At 31.6% G+C, this 15392-nt stretch overlaps 1 long non-coding RNA gene across 1 annotated transcript; it reads right to left on the bottom strand.

Moving 5' to 3' along the window:
* Window positions 1-11563: 11563 nt before the first annotated feature.
* LOC114419230 lies at window positions 11564-13318 on the bottom strand. The gene is made up of 2 exons (XR_003668208.1): window positions 12771-13318; window positions 11564-12544 (listed from the first exon to the last, which is right to left on the bottom strand). It is a non-coding gene; the product is annotated as an uncharacterized LOC114419230 (long non-coding RNA).
* Window positions 13319-15392: the final 2074 nt, after the last annotated feature.

The following is a 15392-nucleotide window of genomic DNA, read 5'->3' as shown; positions in this document are numbered from 1 at the left end:
ATTGATTCACAAGGCTTTTCGAAATTTATTTTTAAAATTAAACATTTTTAATTAGATATTGTTTTTACTAGATGGATCACCATATTACTCGTCATTGCATGTTCACAATATGCGTCTTTGAGACAAATTAAGATAGACTACTTATAAGAAATATATAAGGGGTGTTTGGTTTAGTTGTTTTTTGTTTTTATTTTTCCTGGAAATAAAAAATGGTGATAGAAATGTGTTTGATTGGATTTTTGTTTTCATTTTTAGTGAAAATATTTTTTCAAACGAATAAAAAATTGGAAACAATAAAATCTCGTTTTCAGTGTTTTTAGTTGAAACCAGAAATCTCATTTTAGGCAAAATGAAAACAGGATGACAATAAATATAATTTAAAGCAAATCTAAAAGTACATTTCCTTTTGAAAATGCATTTTCAGTGTTTTTATTTTTTGAAAGCAGAAAAAAGAAATCAAACCAAACATATTTTTCAGAATTCTAATCTTTTGAAAATAAAAATAGTTTTCAGAAAATAAAAATAAGAAATGAAAACAAAAAATAAAAATGCAATCCAAATATATCCTAATAGAGTCTATTACCAAATCTTAGCCTAGATGCTATAACTTTTGCAACAATCCAACCTATGCTTCTCATTTTGCTACTTGGAAAGGTTATGAAAAGGAATACCTTGTAGTTGAGGCCAAGCCTAAAAAGAATCCAAATAGAGGGCTAAAAAGTAAGTCTTCACTCTTGATACTGGACACACCCTTTACACATTTTCACCGACTAGTAAGGTTGAAATTTGATTTGTCTTTTTCCTCGATATGATACATGCATGAAAGAATTTTGTATTACCGTCGCCTTTTAGCCACCTATTTTTAGGCCTTGAAAAAGTGAGTCTTTTCTTGTTTTTTTAAGTGGGAGAATTTATACTTCATTAGTTCAACTATCTCAATTCAAAGACCTTCTTTTTCGTTGTTCAAATTCACTTTTTTTTTTCTCAATTGGCAACTGAATTTTTTTTTTTATCCATATCATCAAATGGGAATGGAGTTTCTTTCGTGACATTACTGTCGGATGAAATTCTAACTCTTCAATAAATTTTATTAATATAATATACGTTTATTATAGAGTGGGGATTTAAAAGAATTAATGTGAAATCTTCACACTAGATATGAACAACACGAAAAAAAAAACAAGGGTAGTCACATAAAATGAAAAAAAGCCTATACTTTCATGCATTTTTTTGCACTCAAGTGTGGAAATTCTGTGATGTGAGCTTCGCACATTTTTTTTGAAAATTTACTTGCTATTTCTTGCATGTGTAACAAACAATGAAACTTTGTATAATTCCTTTCACTTATTTTCTTCTCAGTTCTACGCTACTTACTCCCTATCAAACAGAGCGTAAATCCTCTTGATCCTCTTACTTATCTTTCTATGTTCGTTGTATGGTAAATATCAAATAGATTCTACATTTTAAAGATATTTAATGTTTTACTTTTTTAATTTAATATTTTCATTATAAGATAATAATATGAATCATTTCAGAACATTTTCTTTCGCTCACTGGAATATATAAAGAATAATATATATGGCCAACGATTGAGGTAATAATTTGGTTGGAGAAGAGCCAAAACCCTTTTTACTTTTGTTTGATTGGCTTCAATGTTAATCACCATGTCAGTACTGTAATGGGGCCAAGCGATGTTAAACCAGTAGAATCCTATACCATTGGCAATTTCCATGGCTGTTAGAGAAAATAAAGTCTATATATGTCAATTATATATTCCAAATAATTAAATACCCTCATCAGTTATCATCATTATAGCTCGCCATATACACAGTGACTTCCGTGTCCTTGTTGTTTTGAAACTTGATCCCAAGTGGATTTATCTGTCCAAGTTCTTGTTTGCCCTAGAATATGGTTGCAATATTCATAATGGCCTATCAAGTTAACACAGGTGACTAAAATGTGGGACACCAGAAAATTGCACCAATTTTTCAAAGCTTATTTTCCGGAAAATTTCCTAGAATATATATATGACAGCTACATGGCATCTTTGTCACTGTTCTGTTTTATCACAATTTAATATATAAGCATGAGACTTTCTATATATATATATATATATATAAATCAAGTCTTAAATAATCACTTGAATAAAATTTGAGTATAGTGGAACTTCTTTGTATATCCATTACTCCCTCTAGCATGACTATAAGCAAATATATATATATATATATATATATATATATATATATATATAAATATATTAGACTTATAAAAAACTAATTAATTTTATTAAATTGTGTGATTTTTAATTAAAAAATAATTTTTTTCTAAGTTATTATTCATTGCAACTTGATATCAAATATAAAAAACAAAAAATAGGAAACTTTTATTGCTTATATTAAGACTGCATATATTAAATTTATCTCATTCTCTCTTTATTTTCTAAAATAATCTCAAATCCTTATCATTTCAGAAATATTTTACCTTAGATAAAGTTATATTGTCATTTTTTTATCTGTAAAAATTAAAAATAGTTATTAAAAGATTTATAAAAATTTACACATTTTATTCAACTACCTGAACTAAACTATTAGATGTTACATTGTCATTTAAAACTTAATAGTGTTACACTTGACTCGTTTAATTTAAACTATATAATACCATGCATTTCTTATATATATATATATATGCTTTTGGTATCAATTATTATTATTATTCTTATTAAGGGTTGAATAAAATTTAGTAATTGTTTGCAATAACTTTATTGATATACTTTTTAAAATTTTTAAATTTTTTTTATTGATCTCATGATTAAATGCTACGTACTTAAGTGTAAGTTAAGATTCCACCATTGGTGATCTTAATTTTATGTTATATAAGAGGTTGAGTCTCATCCCTTAATATTTTCCACACCAAATTCCTTGTCTACTCTTTTGTTAGATTTGATGTACTCTTCACTCTAATTTTTGTTTTTTATAATAAAATCGATCTTTTACATGACAGATACTAGCAACACACACTTTACCATTATTAAAATTTATTAGAAATAAAAAATTACATAGGTCTTATTTCTTATTTAATGAAAATAAACATTACCCATAATTTTATAATTTTTAATGGATTTTAACCTATAAAAAAAAATATGTTGAGAAACACATATTAATTAAAGCTTGTGTTGCTGCCATTCCCCTTCTTACATGATGAGAGCCCTTATGCACTTATATTACACGTGCGTAGTATATAACACCCCAATAAATATTGTCTTTGGAGACCAATATTTCAGTCCTTAAAGTAAGAAAATTTATTGCTAATCAAATTAATGATTGAATTAGTGACTAATTTAAATGATCTCTAAATCATTAGTCACTAATCTAGCTATAACAATCAATTTAGTAATTGATACTTTAGAGATTAGTTTAGTGACTGATTAATGTTATGTACAGTGACGATGGAGAAATTATTAGGTAATTAATAATCTTGAACCATCATTTGTCCATGTCTCGACTAATCTTTACGTATTTAAATTTTTTAATTTATGAAAAAATAATTAATGTGTCATGCAAGGATTGATTGGGATGATGCACCGGATGATGATTCAGGGACTACACCTACTAATTTATTCTGATGATGAGGCTTTTTAAATATAAATTAAGCCTAGCCAATTGCTGGGTAATGCAAGACTTCTCCCATACCGACCATTATTTTGGAAATCTTTTCAAAGGTGATGGGAATAATATATATAGTTGCATCAAACGCTGATGAGTCATGCTAAATAAATTTAGACTCAAAATTATAAATAAATCTAATTTAAGAGAAATGATAAGAGCCTCAACAGTAAAAAATAATAATTCAGCAGGCTAATTAAATAAATATTGAAGTCCTTGATGAGGATGAAGAAGCACTAGTACTGGTACATGTTTCTGCTCTGAGAAAACAAACATGATGATAGAAATGATAACGAGTTTTGAACCGCGCTTGTACTTTATTCAACTCGAAGACACCTGCACATGATAATGGGCCACCTACCATGCTAGCCACCCAGCCACTTCAATTCGCAGCCGAAAGGTACAAATTCTTTCAAATATATGGTCATATAAACTATTAACTCATATATTGCCACATAATAAGGACGAGAAGCTTATAATCGGTAGACAGACACCCATGTATTCATGAGCACCTATAGAAAGATGAAAAAAAAGAAAGAAAGAAAGATAGAAGAAACATGTGTAATAAGAAATTAATATATTGTGATAGAAACAAAATAGGAAAAACACAAAATATAAAAGAAAGCATTTTATAGTAAAATTTGGCTAGTGAAAATTACAAAATTAAAAATAGGGAATAATTTTTAACTAAATCTAAAGTAATCATTTAGTATTTATGCATTAATATGTTTATATTTTTTTTTGTCCTTAATATTATTCTAACACATTTTATTTGTCTGAATGATTTCTATTAGTATATAATTAAGTTTTGAAATATCCAATTGTACTACTCAAACAAACTTGTTTGACTTATATACAGTAAATTTGTTTCAATTTATTTTATACCGATGACAACAAGATTTAAACCTATAACTTTGTACAAACTACCCCAATCTCCACCATTAGTTTCACCCCAGAGGGTTCATTTGCTTCAACCATTTGATCGAACATCCACCAACTAATATGTAAACAATGATAATGGTAGTGTTTAATGTGTATGTATTTCATTCTAACTGTTAATTACTATAGCTAGGCTCCGGCCAACATTTAATATGAAAAAGATCTCTCCTAATATTTCGTATAGTCACCACAGCTGATTAGACAGATCGAGATTCGATCTTTATCAAAATGTTCGTTTTGCTAGCTAGAAACATGGATCCCACTGACAATTATTTTTGGAAATAAGATATATAACGGATGAAATATTTGTGGAGTTCATCCAATAAAATGCACCCAAGTGCAAAGCTATATTTCATTTTAAGTTACATTTTTCATCTCATGTGATATATACTTTCTTTCTACTTTCGTAAAGAATGGTATAATTAGCTTTGAAATTTAAAAGTAATGTCTAAGGAATCTTCCTTCCACTTTGTTATTAGTTTCATTTCGTAAGCTAAAAGCTAACCTGATTTCTTTTTCTTATTGGATCGAGCTAAACTGCATGATAATAGACTCAAATAGAGAGCATCAAAACTCTATATTGGTTAATTTGGCTAATATGCTTGGTCTACATACCTGAACAAGGTCAACCGTGAAGCAAGTGATGAAATTAAAAAAGAGAGCATGTCGGAGTCATTTTTATTTTTTATTTTTAATGATCCTAAATGGAATATTAAGATATTAAAATATTGTAGAGCACACGCTAATATAAAGAGTGGATTGTTGTGTATTAATAGCCGTCATTTCATCAACAAAGAGTCCTGATAATTTCACAGCAAATTTTGTTGCATCAACTTTACACGTAGCATAATTTTCTTTTTCAATAAAAATATGATTCTCGCTCAACGTTTTTAACGGAATATACGATTCTCGCTCAAATTTTATTGCATCAACTTTACACGTAGTATAATTTGAGAGTACATCGATTTTAGGCTCACAATTAATGAATACCGTTGAAATTGTTATAAAATTTTTAGAATATTCTTAAATATAATATGTATGAAAATAATAGAATATCCTAGAATTATAATGTGTGTAAATATGATAGAACAATTTAGAATTATAATGTGTATGAATATGATAGAACAATATAGAATTATAATTGTATGTATAAAATAGAAGAATCTAGAACTATCATGATACTAATTTATCATGAAAACTCTAGAAAGATCTAAGGTAATGTAGAAACATTCACCACCATTGAGAGGTTGGTGACTTGAGCCTATAAATAGGCAATTGATATGTTATAATTGATTATCCAAGAAATCAATGACATAGCCTTCTTTTTATAACAATTCTCTAAAACTATCAACTATCATCTAATCAACTACCAACAGTGGTATCAGAGCCTGGTTCGGTCATACATTGGGCGTAGTTATATTACCTACATACCATTCCAAAATCCTCCCAACTACTTCAAAAATTTCCTTTGTACTATTAACCCACTCCAATAATATTTTTTCTAAGCCATGGATGACACTACTCAATCGTCAACTATTTCTGTTCCTATCTTCAATGGTGAAAATTATGATTTCTAGCGTGTTAAAATGGAAACATATTTTTCATCTTAAGATTTATGGGACATAGTAGAAGAAGGCTTCACCGTTCCCGCGGATACTTCAGCTCTTAATGAATCTCAAGAAAAAAAGTTGAAGAAAAATAAACAGAAAAATTCAAAGGCGTTGTTCACCTTGCAACAAGCGGTGACTGATCCAATTTTCCCAAGAATTATGGGAGCTAAGACTACCAAAAAAGCGTGGAACACATTGCAGGAGGAGTTTCAAGGAAGTGTTAAGGTACGTGCCGTTAAACTTCAATCTCTAAGAAGAGATTTTTAACTATTGAAGATGAAGGAGTCTGAGACAGTTAAAGATTACTATTCTAAAGTTAAAGAAATAGTTAATCAAATGAGAGCTTTTGGAGAAGATATTCTTGACAAGAATATTGTTGAGAAAATTCTAATTACTATGCCCCAAAAGTTTGACCCAATCGTGACAACGATTGAGGAAACCAAAGATCTGTCCACTCTATCAGAGACAGAACTTATGGGCTCTCTTGAAGCATATGAGCAAAGACTGTATAGGCATAAAGACGATACACTTGAAAAGGCCTTCCAGTCAAAGTTTAAATTTCAGCCCCAAAACAAAGAAAATGGAGGAAAGAAAAATTATGGAGAAACTTCTAGAAGAAGAGAAGGTTCTAGGAATTTCCTTAAGAACAAAACAGATAAAAATCCTTCATGCAATATATGCAAAAGGCAAGGCCACGCAGAGAAAAATTGTTGGTTCCGTAATATCCCACAATGCAACCATTGCAAGAAGTTCGGGCACGTAGAGAAAAATTGTCGCAACAAAAATAGGCATCAAGCTAATATCGCAGAGGAGCATGATCAAGAACAATGTATGTTCTATGCCACTCAAGACTCAATAAAAGAAAAGGGAGGAAGCTGGTACTTGGATAGTGGATGTAGCAATCACATGACCAAGGATGAGACTATTTTCAAAAGCATTGACGAGTCTGTCAAAGTCAAAGTTCGACTGGGAAATGGAAGTGTGGTTGAATCAAAAGACAAAGGCACTGTCATGGTGGAGATAGATAAAGGTACGCGACTCATCCATGATGTCTTACTAGTTCCCAGCCTAAAAGAAAATCTTCTAAGCATTGGCCAAATGATGGAGAGAGGCTACACACTTCACTTTGAAGGAGGTGTATGCAAAATCTTAGACAACAAAAATAAAAGGTCTGAGATAGCCCAAGTAAAGATGAATAAGAGCAATAGAAGCTTCCCTCTAAATTTAAAATATGCAACAAACATTGCCATAAAGGTACAAGTTGATGATTCATGGCTATGGCATCGAAGATTTGGCCACTTCAACACATATGCCTTGAAGTTGTTACATGAGAAAAACATGATGAGAGATCTTCCAAGCATAAAGGAGAACAATGAAGTGTGTGAAGGATGTCTCCTTGGTAAGCAACACCGATTTCCTTTCTCAACAAGCGGAGCATGGAGAGCGAAAGATATATTGGAGCTGATACATATGGACGTCTGTGGACTAATGAGGACGCCATCACATGAGAACAACAGGTACTTCATACTCTTCATTGATGACTTCTCTAGAATGACATGGGTATATTTTCTAAAAGAAAAATTAGAAGTCTTTGGAGTATTCAAAAAGTTCAAGGCCCTTGTTGAAAATCAAAGTGGAAAACAGATAAAAGTACAAAGAAGTGATCGCGGCAAAGAGTACACCTCTCGCGAGTTTGAAAGATTTTGTGAGGATGAAGGCATTGAGTGACAACTTACAGTCGCATATTCTCCTCAACAAAATGGAGTGTCCGAGAGAAAGAATCGCACAATTATGGAAATGGCTAGATCGATGCTCAAGGAGAAGGGACTACCTAACATATTCTAGGCTGAAGCAGTCTACACTGCTGTTTACATACTCAACAGATGTCCAACTAAGTCTGTAAAAGACAAGACTCCAATTGAAGCTTGGAACGGGAAGAAGCCATCAACAAAGCACCTAAGGGTCTTTGGATCTATATGCTACATTCATATTCCAGACGTGAAGAGGCACAAGCTTGAAGACAAGACTATGCGAGGTATCTTCCTTGGGTATAGCAATATCTCTAAGGGCTATCGTGTCTATAACTTGCAAACTAAGAAACTCATCATCAGTCGAGATGTTGAAGTTGATGAGTACGCTTCTTGGAATTGGGATGAAGAAAAAGTGGAGAAGAACGTTCTTATACCTGCTCAACTACCTCAAGAAGAAGCTAAGGAAGAAGGCCTAGGTGAACCACCTTCACCTCCACCACAACAACAAGAGCAAGAACTATCATCACCAAAGTCTACTCCAAGATGGGTAAGATCTTTGGTGGACATATATGAAACCTGTAACTTGGCCATACTTGAACCTGGAAGCTTTGAAGAAGCGTCAAAGCAGGAAGTATGGGTCAAGGCAATGGAAGAAGAGATACAGATGATCGAGAAAAACAACACATGGGAGTTAGTAAATCGTCCCCATGGAAAAGATATCATTGGGGTTAAGTGGATCTATAAGACAAAGCTCAACCCTGATGGCACCATACAGAAACACAAGGCGAGGCTAGTAGCTAAGGGTTACTCATAGCAACCCGAAATTGACTACAATGAGACATTTGCACCAGTAGCTCGTCTTGATACCATAAGAGTTCTAATAGCTCTTGCGTCACAAAAAGGATGGAGTATCCATCAACTAGATGTCAAATCCGCCTTCCTTAATGGCATACTTGAAGAAGAGATCTATGTGGAGCAGCCACAAGGATTCATGTCTGAAGGCAAAGAAAGCAAAGTGTTAAGACTAAGAAAAGCACTCTACGGTTTGAAGCAAACACCTCGAGCATGGTATAGCAAAATCGATTAGTATTTCATGGATCGAGGATTCAGGAGGAGCAAGAGTGAGCCTACACTTTACATCAAGTCTCAAGCTACACGGCCTGACATAATGTATGCTACAAGTCTTCTATCAAGATTCATGCAAAGCCCAAGTCAAATACACTTTGGAGCAGGAAAAAGAATTTTGAGGTATCTACAAGGAACAAAAGAGTTCGGTATAAGGTATACTACCAAAACTAACTAAGAATTACTTGGCTACACTGACAGTGATTGGGCAGGTTCGGCAGATGACATGGAGAGTACCTCCAACTATGCTTTCTCACTAGGATCGAGAATGTTCTCTTGGGCGTCGAAGAAGCAAGCTACGACAGCACAATCAACAACATAAGTAGAGTACGTGGCAGCTACTGAAGCAACGAGTCAAGCTATATGGCTTCGTAGGATACTTGAAGACATGAGAGAAAAACAAGATGAGCCTACTAAAATCAGCTGCGACAACAAATCAGAAATTGCAATGGCGAAGAATCCTGTTCATCACAGCAGAACAAAACACATAGCAATCAAGTATCACTTTATCAGAGAACCTGAAGCAACTAAAGAGATCAAACTCGAATATTGCAGAACAGAAGATCAAATTGCAGACATATTCATGAAGGCGTTGCCGAGACCAAGATTTGAAGAATTACAAGCTATGCTCGGAGTCACAGAAATTTGCATCAAAGAGGAGTGTTGAAATTGCTATAAATTTCTAGAATATTCTTAAATATAATATGTATGAAAATAGTAGAATATCCTAGAACTATAGTGTGTATGAATATGGTAGAACAATCTAGAACTATAATGTGTATGAATATGGTAGAACAATCTAGAACTATAACTATATGTATAAGATAGAAGAATTTAGAACTATCATGATACTAATTTATCATGAAAACTCTAGAAAGACCTAAAGTAATGAAAAAACATTCACCATTATAGAGAGGTTGGTGACTTGAGCCTATAAATAAACAATTGTTATGTTGTAATTAATTATCCAAGAAATCAATGACATAACATTCTTTCTAAAACAATTCTCTAAAACTATCAACTATCAACTATCATCTAATCAACTACCAACAAATACAAACGTTCAGATTCGTAGTAAAAAAACATGAATTAATGGGTTAGGTGTTGTGCATGTGTATTTCCGTTTTTATTTAAGTTTCAACTTAAATCCAAACCGCAGTAGAACTTTAGGGATTATTACTTGTTAAATGAACATTTAATTTGTTTATAATGTAAAGCTTATACAGCTTAACAAGTAATCTCACATCCGAATTCTAATATTCATAGTTACATTAAATATTTAAAAAGATATTATTGTTTATAATGATCGATTATATATGTTGCTCGAGCAAGATTAACTTTGATGAAGAATATATATAGTAAAAAAAGTATTTTCACCTTACTGAAATTTTCTAAAGGTAAATGATTAATTTATAATCAATTTTCACGTCAGTACCATATTGTTTCCGTTTTACTAATATTAACAATATCTTGAATATGAAAGGCAGTGACACGAATCTTTTTGAAAAGGGTCATTTTCATTTACAGATATGCTGTGACCTTGATACCAATACAGACAAATAAAAATTTAATACTTGAGCCTTAGGCTTAAGACAGGCTTTATAAATGATGTCCCAACTTGCGACCTGGTAAGGGTTCATCTGAATACAGTACAGGAGCTAGCTACAGATAGAGCTAGGAGCTAGGATTAGAGAAAACGGTCGAAAAGATTATTGTTTTTTTAATTAATTTTTCTTCTTTTTGGCATATGCATATGTCAAATTGGGGAATGATATAACTTCTCTAGATGTGGTTCACATTGTTTAATTACGACAAAATGGTGTCTATCTCGGATTGCAAAACAAAAAATGAAACGTTTATATAACTAATGGATTATATTAATCGCCTATGACAGTTGGAATATATATGTAAAGTCGCATAATGGGGTCATTTCATAATTTTAATTTATACTACTATACACTAACGACAAACTTTTAGATAGTTGACAGACTAGATTATATGTTAGCTAGATTGTTTTTTTGATGAGGAGCTAGCTTGTTTAAAACAAGGGTCCACTTTATTGAGAAAAATAAAGAGTTTTAGCTTTACATTAGAAAAAATAAAAGTTGAAATTTGAATAGTTAATATAATTTATTAAATTTATATGTATATATGTTTGATTATACTCTTAAATATTGATTATGATATTTTAACCATATCTATATTTAAATGTGCGGTATTTGTGAGCGTGCATGTTTTTTTTATTCTAAATGTTTGCAGTAATTAGTTGAATCGAGTGCATTAATATGCATTATCAATTTATCATACACACGCAAAAACTGTATATGTCGGAAAATTATCAAACTTACATCCCATTTTTGGAGTGTATATATAGATAATAGGGAGAGAAGACATATACGGAAAAAAATATTAAAGAAAAAAGAGAAATTGATATAATAAATTAGTTCAATGATGTGACAAAAAATAAAGAGAAAGGTAGAAAAAAAAATGAAAGTGAGATAGAAGAGAAATTAAGTGTTAGATAACAATAACACATATAATTAAGCTGGATTGGTTTGTTGGTGAATAATAAATACTATTTGTAATTAATGACTAGATATATTCACATGAAATCTGGAATGAGAAGCCTGATCCCTTTGTAATGCATCCGTACGTTGTCCATTGACTGATACAGAGGCCACCTTTGCGAATCACTGAACAATTGCGGGGTATACTCACTTGGAAAATCCTGCAAAGTATATGCCCTACAATATGTAATGCCCATTTTGGATCCGTACATTATTAGTTTAACTCGCTGGCTTCCATAGTCTTCCAATTAATGCAGAAAATTCCCATTTTCATTTGCTCCTTTGATTCCACAGAGCAAGTGGTAGAGGTAGTTAGTCCTTTCCTGCGAATCACGGTTTGACAGTGATTTTTTTTTTCTTTCATGAAAGGAGCAGAAATGATGAGAATATATTACCTTAATTAAGGTCTGATAAGTACCTCCAAACTCTAAAAAGTTCTTAATGCTTTAGATAGGAAAAAGATTAGAGGACACCGAATGTTATTTAACATCTAAAGAGGGAAAAGAGTTAAAAAAGGAAAAAAATAGGTATGATATATATGTGATATATGATGTATAGGATAAGAAAAAAAAAAATAGATGTTGATAAAGTGTTTCAGAGGTGTTTATATATTATCACTTCGTTAGTTAATTATATGAAAAGAGGAAAGAAAAAAAAACAAATTCTATCTAATATTCTTTGATCGTTGAAGACACATTATGTTATGATTTACTTATTACTTATGTAGAGCAAAATATAATCAAGCTTCCTAAAAGAAGAGGTATATGGAAAGAATTACAGCACTTGCTCAGGCTAACTCATTTTTCCATCTTCTCAGTCTAATAGCTTTTCTCCATACCATCAACGAACAGATTCATAATCTCCAAAAGCCACAACTGGTGCGCGTCTAACTGCAAAATGCAAAGGAACATGGTCATTGAATGCCTATAAATATTTATCTAAGAAGCTGATGGTTATGCATAATAGCTGAAATTTTGAGAGGTGAAAAACAAGGTTAAAATCATGAAGAAGGAAAAGTTAATTCACACAAGTTATATGTGTATATGTTTTAACATTTATATTATCGTCATCACCATATACTAAGTATGAATTCAACTTCAGAAGATTAAAGCTTACAGCATTGGAGTAATATGGATATGGACGAGTAGTGAGAAAAAGGAGGGTAGTGGAGGTGGATGACAGAAGCTTAGAGAGCACAAAGGAGTGAGATGCAATTGCTTAAATTCCTGTTCCATGTATATGTGCATATCATCATCTGTGCTCTCTATCTTCTGTCAACAACCTTACCAACTAATGCCTCCCTCCCTCGTTTCCCCAATATTCCTTCTTCAAGTACTGTTCATAAAAAAGAAAAATAAAATCACAAATATATATATAGTCAATTAGTCATATATATGCATAGAGAAGTAGGGAGAGTGATGAGAAGGGATGAGAACGAATATATAGAATGAAATGAGAGTTGGGTTTTGATTTTTGGAACATGGGAGTGTTGGGTTTCTCACCAGCCAATAACACCTATTTATAGGAAAAAAATGAAAAGGAGAAGATAGATTTCAATTCACTAGAAAGAATGGGTGAAGCATCAAATATTCCACTAGCTAGTAGCACCAATGACCCTTTTCCACGTACTCTCAAGTCTCAATTTTGTAACCGCTTTTCATGAAAAATAAAAATATCCTAAAAGGGACACCCTAGGTAACTTCACAATCTATTCACGTACTCCATGTAAAACCATGCATGCCAATTGGCTTGTCAAAGATTTTAATCTCTCCATGCCATACCACACCCTAGCAAGCTAATTCTTATCATATATATGGTTGTGTTGTGGTATGATTTTTGAGGCACACACTAATGGTGTGACCTATGCAAAATATATTCATGTGCAGTACTATGTTCGTGTTGTACCACAGGGTCCATTGATCTTCACTCCAATTAGGACAGTTACTGATATGATATGCACCCATGTGAAATGGGATTTCTGTAAATCTTGTGAGATCATCATCACATATTTTTCCAAGTGCTACTATAACAGCAATCCAAATTCTATACAGAGTTGTTGTGATTTCTGTCTATCTCCTTCACTTACTATGAGTGGCCTGTGGGGCCCACTATTAAAAATACTCCATTGTTCGTAGGGACCTTGGCAAGTGAAGATGTCTAGTGGTTCAGAAAATTGTTCAATATGTAAGTTAATATGTGGTGACAAATACTATCTCATATATAGAAGAAATATACTAGTTGTTAACGCTCTCTGTCATTTATAAAAATTAAAAAACAGATAATATTTATTTTTTATTTATAATTTTAATTAATAATAAATTTTATATATATATATATATATATATATATATATATATATATATATATATATATATATATATATATATATATGTTAAAAAGTGTGTTACTTATCACTGAACATATAGATCACTAGATATTTTTAACTTTAGGTCTTGACTTTTAATCCTAAATATATGATTATATTAAATATTTGAAAAAAGAATTTATCGCTTGTTAGCCATGATGATCCCACAATCTTCAAATAGAATTACCTCCCATTGAGAACACTTGTGCTTTATATAAGAAAAGGGTGTTATTTTCCTAGTTTATATATATATATATATATATATATATATATATATATATTTTTTTTTTTTTTTTTTTTTTTTTTTCCAGACTTGGAATCTGAGGATTGCTGTGGCTTGTGTCAATTGATTTACCCTATTTTCTAGACTAAGAAACCTAACCACAGAATCCTGAAACGTCGTGGATGATGCTTTCTATACACATGGTTGGGAAGTCACCATCAACAAGCAGATTCTTAAATTCAGGCTACTAGCTGTGGGAGTGTTTCACTCAGTAATGTGTCTTCAGTTTTCTGCGTGTTCTCGTCTATCTTCTTGCACATCCTCTTTCTTGTAATGATATTATGTCTCCCACCAATAATTTTAAACATTGAATACATTAAAAAAAAATTGTCATTATCCAAGGGACAAAGTGTTAGAATTACTTTCACTATATACTACATAGTTTTCAAATCTACCTAAAGTTAAATTCGTCATTATACATAATGTATTCATACTAATAATATCACACATTATACCAAATAATATTTGATATATTAATAGTATGTATTACTTTTTTTTATATACGCAAGTATATTAATATTCCCTCTATTGCTATATAATAGTCGTTTAGGGGATTTTCACTGTAACCAACAAATACAGTTTCTTCACTCTTTTCCTAATAAAATTGTGGACACTTTTCCTATTAAGTCCTTTCTCCCTCACCATATTTTTCTCAATGTTCATAGCTACGGTATACTCATGTTTCTCTCTCTCCATAACTAACGCATGTTCCTAGTTTCCAATTGGTTGAAATTTCTTTAATTATCTCTAACGTGTTTTCCTGAATGTAAGCTAACGTTTCTTTTCCCAGCCAACCTTTTGGTATTTGTTGAAGCATTTTTCTTTGTTCAATTAACACCTTTTAAACAAAATTAAACTTCCCTCTAATTTTATTCTTAAAATGCTTAATTACCACCAAAAGTTTTGATTTGAAGAAACAATATATACTATAATAACAATAGCAACTACCCTTCCTATGACCGCAATAATTTCATAACAGACCTGCTATCAAGAACCCTCAAGCATTAACAATATCTCAGTATCAAGCATACTGACACCATTATTTCATTACTACAGAGCTCTAAATTATAAAACGCAGGTAAAAGAATTT

This window comes from Glycine soja, chromosome 7 (assembly GCF_004193775.1).
Source record: "Glycine soja cultivar W05 chromosome 7, ASM419377v2, whole genome shotgun sequence".
NCBI lineage: Eukaryota > Viridiplantae > Streptophyta > Magnoliopsida > Fabales > Fabaceae > Glycine > Glycine soja.
Note: the sequence above shows the minus strand (reverse complement) of the source record. Positions and strands in the feature narration are given on the sequence as shown.